The following is a 9344-nucleotide window of genomic DNA, read 5'->3' as shown; positions in this document are numbered from 1 at the left end:
CATTTGAGTTGAGCATTCTTAAAAGATGAAGAGGGATTTTTCAATGTCCAAGCAAATCATTCCAGGAGAATCCAAAGTAAAGTGGGACGACTCAGAGTTGAGAAATGTTCTACCTTGAATGGTCTGTGACCCTCAGCGAGTAAAGGGGTCCTGCTAGGAGCTGTTACCTGGAATTCTTATAGGGTTACAGCTCTGATAATGCTTGGAAAGGCTTTCCAATCTCATTTAGATTTACCTTTTCAGCATTAGCCAAGAAGTCCATTTTCCCTGCAATCAAGGACAGAGTGCAGGCTAAAGAAAGGAGAATCCTAACTGCTTCAAGTCTAAAAGGGTAACTTACTGCTTGGTCATTACACAATTCATCAATCAATAGGCACCAAGATAATGTCAAGCTGAGTGACATCAGCAAAAGCTGTTGTGTCCAGATAGCATTTCAATAGCTCAGACTTCTGAGGAAGAATTGCTTCTGAACCTGGAGAACACAGTAACAGCATCATTTAAAGAAAAGGCACCTCAGTCCTGTAGCCATATGACAGCATCCCATTCATCATGAGGGTGGTTCTACAATGACACAAACTTCAAATGGGTGTAAATGCTCCTTCACAGTCTGTCCACAATGGAACATTCATTGCACATAGTCTATGTTTAACCAGGCAAAGAATTCTTGCCCTGCTGTCCTTCCATAAAGATTGGCTTAGCAACTTTTTTTTTTTTAAATTTCCTGGTGCATTGTCATGAAATGAATGAAAGAGTAGAGAAGAATAAATCAGAACTGAACAGTTTCTGAAGATTCAAATTTTCCTTATTACCAGGAAATAGCAAAGGTCATTTGAAAACAGAAGCACAACAGAAAATATTTATTACCACCACAGCCGACCAACAGTCCTTTGGTCTTCAATTAAGTAATTACCACACTGCCCAGGGAATGACGACGATAATGACATTCCTATCATCCTGTCACCTCACCACTCAATGCGTCATGGTTATGGCACTCATGGCTCTGAGCCATCTGGGCCAACTGCTTCTTCTCCTGTTACACGGCTCCTAGAGAAGAAGGCGGCTCTCACAGCCTTGAGGCTGTTGGCCTCAGTTCTGTCTCCTTGAATTTCCAAGAGCAGGTGCAAGACTGAATCCATGGCTGACTTGGAGGGACCATCTGAGTGCCAAGGGCATGTTGAATTGCCCTCTTTCTAGCAGAGTCTAGAGTCTCATGGAAGGTCTTAAGAGCTGACAGATAAACAGGAGGCTCAGTGCACTTCTCCTGCACAGACTTTGCCAAGCTTGCAAGCAGCTGCCACAGCCTGGCCAGGTGGCTTGGGCACTGTGTACCTGGAATAGAGGCAGGACTGGATACAGAAGGAAGCTGTTACCTGGTTCACCTGCCTCATAACACAGTGTGGCTCTTATCTGGGATGGAACAACACAAATCCCAGGACTTTATTCCTCCAGTGAGGACCACTGATAGGTTGGGGCGGGGGGTCTCTGTAATACCTCTCCACCTGTTCTGCTGCCTGTCTAGGAACTAGGGGTGCCATCAGGAACCAATTGGAAGGGAAATAATCTGTGTCAACAGAAGTGAGCTCAGTTTTCTTTTTCTTTTTTTGTAGTTGTAGATAGAGAGCATGCCTTTATTTTATTTGTTTATTTTTATGTGGTGCTAAGGATCAAACCCAGTGCCTCACACATGCTAGGCAAGTGCTCTTCCACTGAGCAAGTGCCCCAGCCCCAAGCTTGGTTTTCTAACAGGTAGATGGTTTCTAAACCTTTTTAGTCACAAATCCATCAGTAAAAACTATCTGACAAGGCACCCTCTCGGTATGTATATTCATTTATATATTACTTACATGTACTCTCAGCTATCCACATCTTGAGTACTTGGGAAGGTTACTTTTAGATAAAAAGTCTAAAAGTGAAAGGTCTACTATTTTCTTTTACCTGTCCCCAGTTGACCATCTTCTATACCCCATGTGCCATCTGTACCCCACTTTGCTCTAACCTTTGTGCTCCCCATATTCCAGGTTTTTTTTTTAATGGGGAAAGGAGGAAGGAGAGAGAAAAGATGAGCCATGGCTGGGCACTCGGGCTGTGTCCAAAGAAATCAGGAAAAAAGACTGAATATCTCAAACTCTCCCCTGACTTAACAATGAGGGCAGGAGGGTGCAATGGCATCCAAAAACTCTGTGTTCACTCTTAGCCCAGAGACAGCGTTTTAAATGGCACAGCTAACCTAAGCCAGAGTGGCTGGTGTGTCCTGTCGTGGCCCATGGGTCATGAGAGTGTGAACATGGGACTTTGGGAGCAGGTGCTTGGACCATTCATTACCCCCTGGGGTTGCCTGACCTTCTGTAGAAGAGGGGTTGGAGAGGAGGAGAGGTTTGGTAAAGCGTCCTCTCCTCCATCTTGGTGTTGGGATTCCTCCTTATCTTTCAGAGCTGGGGCAATTGTTATGGTGGAATTGTGGTTTGTCTCCCAAGGGTTTGTGTATCGACGGAAGCTTGGTCTTCAGTGTGGCAGTTTTGAGAGTTGGTGTGGATCTTTAAAAGGTAGGACGTAGTGAGAGTGCCTTAAGTCGGTGGGGCACTGACTTAAAGGATTAAGGTGGTTTCCTTGGGACCTCTGACTGAGTTCTCTGCAGAGGATTGTTATAAAAAGAGTTAGCCTGGCCCTCCCAGCTCTTTGGCATCCTGTTTTGAAACGTGAATCATGTGCTCCTGCCATAGTGATACTATCCTCCATGATGCCCTCACCAGTGCTGGAGCCATGCCCTTGAACTTCCAGGTCTGTGAGCTAAATAAACCTATTTTCTTTATAAAGTTATACTACCTCCATTATTTTGTTATAACGGTAACAACAAAATAGAGGGATGCTAACCCCCAACCCCAGGAAGGACCCAGGAACTGCTCACTTGATCTGCATGATCTTCAGTTCAGTCACTTGGTATAGGTAACCACAGCTTAGAGCTCAAGCACTTGCTCTGCGCCAGTCTCTGGGCAGGACCAATGAAACCCAGTTCCTCAAGAAGATCTTGGCGCCATGCAGGAGAAAGACATGCAAACACACACATGCAGTGCAGGAGATGATTTCATTTGGGCTGTTTCCCAAAGCAGATTCTAAATCAAGTTGTTCATTTGGGATGCAATCCCAGGATACATGATGAGGGAGCAGGAATGTGAGAGAAGGAAGAGAGGAAAAGTCACAAAAGGGGGCACCAATGAACATGTTACCATTGTGTGTAACCAAAGGCTTCAATCCCCCGAGGGACCCCTGAGGAACTCTGCTGACCTGTGCTACTAGAAGCATGGCCCACAGCATTGACTTCACCTTGGAGCTTGTTAGAAGTGCAACATCTTGGTCCCACACCAGATCCACTGAGTCAGAATTGGTCTGCATATTCAAGTTTGAGAAGCACTGCTTTAAATCTTTTATCTTTACCAAACATGACAACTTTGATATAAATATATGTATATATTTTAAATTTTAGGACTTGGTTCTGCCAAACTGTATCTAATAACTTTTTTGAGGTTTCCAATATGGGAAGTAGATAATGAAGCTTTCCAACTCCTAGAAAGCTCTTTAAAATGCAACTCCATTTACCTGTACTTTGTCATAATTATAACTCAGTTGCAGAGGCAGAAGTTTCGCATGACCAACTGTTCCGTAAAATGCAAATTTTGTACAGGAAATACTTCTAGGGGAAAATAGGCCATCATGCAATAAGTTATTTTTAAGGGAACATAACAAATGTCTCCTGTGCTTTAATGTGTCATCAAAAAATTCACTGAATAGAGGAGCTTTATGAAAGATCAAGGCCGAGAGAGAGAGAGAGAGAGAGAGAGAGAGAGAGAGAGAGAGAAATCCTCCTAAAAATGTAACAGAAGTTTCACACATAAGTTGTTAAATGTCAAAAACAAATAGCTCAATAGTAGGCACTGGTGTTGACTTACACATCCTTTATGTAGACATGTGACTTCTGATATTCACTGATCTTCATTTCATTCCCAACACAGGAATAAATCTAAAGGGATAAAACTAATTTTTTCAGGTAGTGAAAAGTTATAGCCACCATAATACTGCATAATGAGACATCCTCTAACTTAGGGGTTCAAAGGGTCAATGGTTTATTTTTGCTCATTTGTCTACAGAGTGGCTTGGGTAGCTCTGCTGAGTTTGGCCGGGCTCCGCTGAGCTTAGCTCTAACTTGCAGATTGGGTCTGGGTCTGTTTCTTGGGCCTGTGGACTGCCTGGAGCATGTTCTCCCAGTGAATGACAAATCCAGTTCCATAAAAAACATTTCAAGGGCTGGGGTTGTGGCTCAGCGGTAGAGCACTCACTCAGCACGTGTGAGGCCCTGGGTTCGATCCTCAGCACCACATAAAAAAAATGAATAAATAAAATAAAAGGTATTGTGTTCAACCACAAAACTAAAAAACAAAACATTTCAAGTCTCCTATGCAGCAGCTCTTCTCTTGACATCCCATGGGCCAAACTCACATAGTCAAGTCCAAGATCAAGGAGTGGAGAAGTATGTTCCACCTGTCATGAGGCGAGTCACCTAGCCAAGCCCAACTTTAATGGCCAGGTGATGTCTGCCTCCCAGAGTTAGGAGATGAAGGGAGTAAATATTTGCAGAACAGTCATCTTTTGTGTCGTAAGCGTTAAAATTGAGGCATAGGGTTTTGAGCTGTAATAAGTTATAGTGCTGATATTTGAATGATCTCCTTATTCTAAGAGGAAAAGGTAGGGAAAAAACAACACAAAAACAAAACGTGGAGTACCTGTGGTTACCAAGCATTCCGCTGAAGGGTTCCTCATGTGTTATTTCATTTAACCTTTTTAACAGCACCACAAGGAAGATAAATGTAATCTTATTTTACAGATGAGCTGGCAGGTCTTGGAGCTGGTAGATGAAAAGGGCGAGAACAGAGACCAGTTTTGGGGGCACTGTCTTCAAAAGCTCTGGATATTGGGGTCACATTTCTTTTGCCATGGCAAATCAAACATTTATTTCTTAGGAGAAAGATATCTTTGCGCTGTGTCTATTTAACCCCTCCCCCCCCCAAACAAGAGCATGAAGAGCTGTGTATTTTCTGAGGAGAGCTGCTTGTCACTTGCCCTTCCCCCATCCCAATCATTCATGCACATGGGTTGGTCATGCATGGTTTTGGGGCGTCTGGCTTCAGGAGGCTGAATACTCATGTGATTTGGGTGTGATCTGGACCTTTTTTACTGTCTTACATGTTTTGCTTTTTTATGGGAATGGGAGTGTAGGGAAATCAGGAATTCTGGCCAGGAAATGCCTACATAGGATTTCAGATGTTCTACTGATGTGTACTCCCATCTTCCAGCAGAAGTGCCTACATGTTGGCTTATTTGTCAGTAATGTTTAGTGCTGTAGTTTGTGTCTTAAATGCCCCACAAAGGCTCAAGTGCTGAAGGTTTGGTGCCCAGCCTGGGGTGTTATTGGGAGGTAAGGGAATCTTTAGGAGGTGGGGCCTAGTGGGAGGAAGTTAGGTCACCGGGGATATGCCTTTGAAGCAGTGATTGGTATCCCACTCCTTCTCCTGTCTCTTTGCTTTCTGGCTACAACAAAATGAGAAGCTTCCTTTGCTATGTGCTTCTGCCATGTTATATTGTCTTGTCATAGGCCTAAAGCAACAGGGCAAACCAACCATGGCCTGAAGCCTCTGAGACCATGAGTCAAAGTAAACCCTTTTTTCCTTTCAGGTTGATTATCTCAGGTATTTTGTAACAGCAATGAAAAGCTAGAGAACATACTTAGTTAACCTTGTGCCAGGTACATTAATGGCGGTGTAAAGAAAGGTAGACTGAGGACTGAGAATGACCAGATTTATTCCAGGAATCTTGCTTTCCCTCAATGAAACAAAATTACCGGGTGATACACCAAGAAAGAAGAGAGTATTGGGAATAAAAAGAGCCATTTGGAGAAAACTTTCCTGATCTGCCTGCAAGTTTAGGTTAGGAATAACAGCCATATACCACTGACATTTTGGTCAGTGATGGGCCACATATACAATGATGATCACATAAAGTTATAAAGGAGCTGAACATTTCCTGGCACCTATTTATGTGTAGCCATGCTGATGTTCTGGCCTGTACATCACTCACATGTTTGGCAATGTAGGTATAAACAAAACTATTACACTGCCAGTCATATAAAAGCATAGCACCTAAAAATATGTACAGTGCATGATACTTGGTAATGTTAATAAATGGCTATGCTACTGGTCTATTTACTACATTATACTTTTTATTGTTATTTGAGTGTGCATTCCTTCCACTTATAAAAAAAGTTTACTGTAAAACAGGATGCTGAAAATAGTGGCCTCATAGAATTCCTCTTTATCATGTGTTCAATTTCATCATTTTTCTCTTGTGTTTGATTCAATCTCATGCTGTTTTGTCCTACATGGTCCTAGGAAAAATGGTTTATACCATCGGTATATAGATAGCCTGAGTATGCAGTTTTGTGATAGTACACTGCATAATGTTTGGAAAGTGACAAAAGATGCATTTCTCAGGACAAATTGCCATTTCTAAGTGACATGGACTGGATTGTAAGTAGAAGGCTGAGGGGGTCTTTTTGGGGGCTCTGCACTATCTCTTTTAGTGGCAACGGAGGAGAGGGAAAGCTCTGAGTTTCCTGTTAGGATTAGAATTTGTCCTGGGGAAAGAAGGGTTGAAGAAAATCCAGAGAAGCTGAAAAGGTGATAATTTGCAGGAACCAGGGGCAGGACTGTTGGACTCACCACATTTTGGGAATGCTTCAGCAATTTGGTTCAACAAAGATTTAATGAAGGGCGTTGGTTGCTGGGGATGTGGATTAATCCAGTGTTGTTCCTACTTTGGGTCTAGGTGGGAGGGAGGCACTAAGGCAATACAGACTGCAGACTTGAAACTTTTGACTTAATGTTTTGGACTTTTGCTTTACAACAAAGTGAGAAACTTCCTTTGCTATGGGCTCCTGTGCCACGTTGGGGTTTTGATCTCTTCAAAGCGATTCATTCACATGATCATGTTCTTAAAGTATGAAATCACCTAATCATCGGCAGAGTCAAATTCAAGGGTGGATCAGCCAGAGAACCAACCTACAGGGGACACTAAACCATCAGAGGAAGGAATTCTTTAGAAAAATGTGTATGTGTGTTCCAGAACTCTCTAAGAGGGTCCTGATGGTGGGGAGAATGATTGGAATGCCAAGTACCCCCGTCACTAACAGGCACACTGGAGTAACATTGATTGTTGCTATCCTGTGTTCACAAAGTGGGGTGGATATTTTTTTGGGGGGGGTGGTGGTGGAGAGAGAAGGCCATGTGTGTTTAAGGCCACAGCTGAATTGCTTGGGGAAAAGAGAGATGCTGGATGCTACCACTGAGATAGTCAGGGACCATTAGAGGCACAAAGGAATCTGCACTCCTGGACCTTGGCTCATAGCCTGGCAGTCATCAAAGGTCCCCACTTTAACTCATGGTGCTTCATTTAGCCTCACCCTTAAACAGTCTGGTCAGCTTTCAACCCCAGGTGCATTATCAGAGCCAGGTGCCCTCGCCAGTGCCCAAAGGGTAAAGCTGTAGAGGAGGTGCCAGGGGCCCTTAAATTGCTACTTGCTCTTTTACTTAACTCAGCCCTGTCACAGGGCCAGGATGCTGAAGTTAAAAAGCCCTCACGGGCTGCAGTGCACCCAAAGTCAATGAACATTCCTCAACGGCATCCCACCCCTGCAAGCAGCCGGTAAAACCAGCTCCTTTCTTTTGTTCCAGCAAAAAGCCTGCCACTTCCCTTCCCTCCCCAAGCAGAGCCCCCAGTAAGGGCTTTGCCTATATATTCATCATCATGTGACTCATTTCTATCCTCAAAGTTCCCGTGTTCAGAATCACCACCAGGCTCCATTTCTCCTCTGCTTGTGCTGTTTGCAAATCTCAGCCTCTCTTCTAAATAAAGATTTAAAGAATATCCATTTGAAGCTATGTGACGGTATTAGCTTGCCTGGACACCTACAGTTTAAGCTGATTGATCTGAAGGAGTCAGATTCCCACCTACCATATCTTCAGGACTTTTAATTACCCTCCCTCTCTTAATTTGATGCCCATAAAAGAAGATCTGTATTCTACTTTTATGCTGTGAGAGACAGGCTATGTGTGCCTGTGTATGCTTTTATAGGTGGATGTTAATTTCATTAGATTAATCGTGGGGAGCCAGATAACCAGAAATAGATTATAAATTAATATCATCTGTGTTTATATTATCCTAGAATAGTCATAAAAATTACAAGGAAAACCATAATTCTTTCTGAGAGTCTCATAAGACTTGCTTTTATAGACAGGAATGATGTCTAGAGTTAAATTATTTTATGAAAATGGTGGTACATCCCATATAATGCACGCCTTATTCCTCAACACCAGCTACTTTGGAGGTTGAAACTGCTGTATTTTCACTCAAATCTTGAGAATTAAGAATTTTTCTTTTTCCTTTGTCCGTGTCTTCAAAACCCATTTAAATATTTGATATCTCTATCTCTTATCTACTTTGAATAGATAATATGTTTCCGGGATTCAATTGGTTCTAAGGGATATAGAGTGACCCATTTACCCTCCCCCCCCCCCATCAAAGAGAAATCGCACTAGACATTTGTTAAAAATGGCAGGACAGATTTTATTCAAGCTACTGCAATAGGAGAGAGCTCATCCCTCAGCTCATTTTACAGCCAATTCACAGGGTGAGGGAAGCAGTGGATGGAACATTACTAAGAGGAAGTTGATTTGATGTCAGGGGTGAGGAGGGAGGAAGTGTCTTTATATCAAGGGTGGGGGATTCTCAGGAAACTGACTTGTGGGTACTGGGCTTGGCAGGGCCTCGTCAAGAAGAGGGCTTAGTTTGGTCGAGGAGGGAATCCTTGTCACCTTTCTATTACTGTGTTTGTTTTCTTTTAGTATTCTTAGACATCTTCTTTATATTAAAAGAAGTTTCATTTCAACCAGATCTGAGACAACCTTATGATCTATTCAGGGAAACGTTGGTTCTGGAAAGAACTGTAGGGTTCACCAGCTCGGTATGGGGTCTCAATTTTTCTCGTGTAAAATGAGGTTTCTGTGGCCTCCTCAGAGCTACCATAAAGATCCACAGATGCACGTGTGAGAACTCACTAGTGCCTGGCATGTGACTGTCATTGGGTAGCCCTTTCTCTCTCATTTGGTTACCAAACAAGCTTTACCCTGGATCTCTAATCTGAACCACACTAGCTACAGAGCCTCAGCAGACCCAGGGATTCACACTTGATGTACGTCTGTCTCTCCTTCTGGTCTCCACTGAGGAGCTGCGCATGTGTG

This window comes from Marmota flaviventris, chromosome 1 (genome assembly GCF_047511675.1).
Source record: "Marmota flaviventris isolate mMarFla1 chromosome 1, mMarFla1.hap1, whole genome shotgun sequence".
Taxonomy (NCBI): domain Eukaryota; kingdom Metazoa; phylum Chordata; class Mammalia; order Rodentia; family Sciuridae; genus Marmota; species Marmota flaviventris.
The sequence above is the reverse complement of the archived record's forward strand: the minus strand, read 5'-3'. Positions refer to the sequence as shown.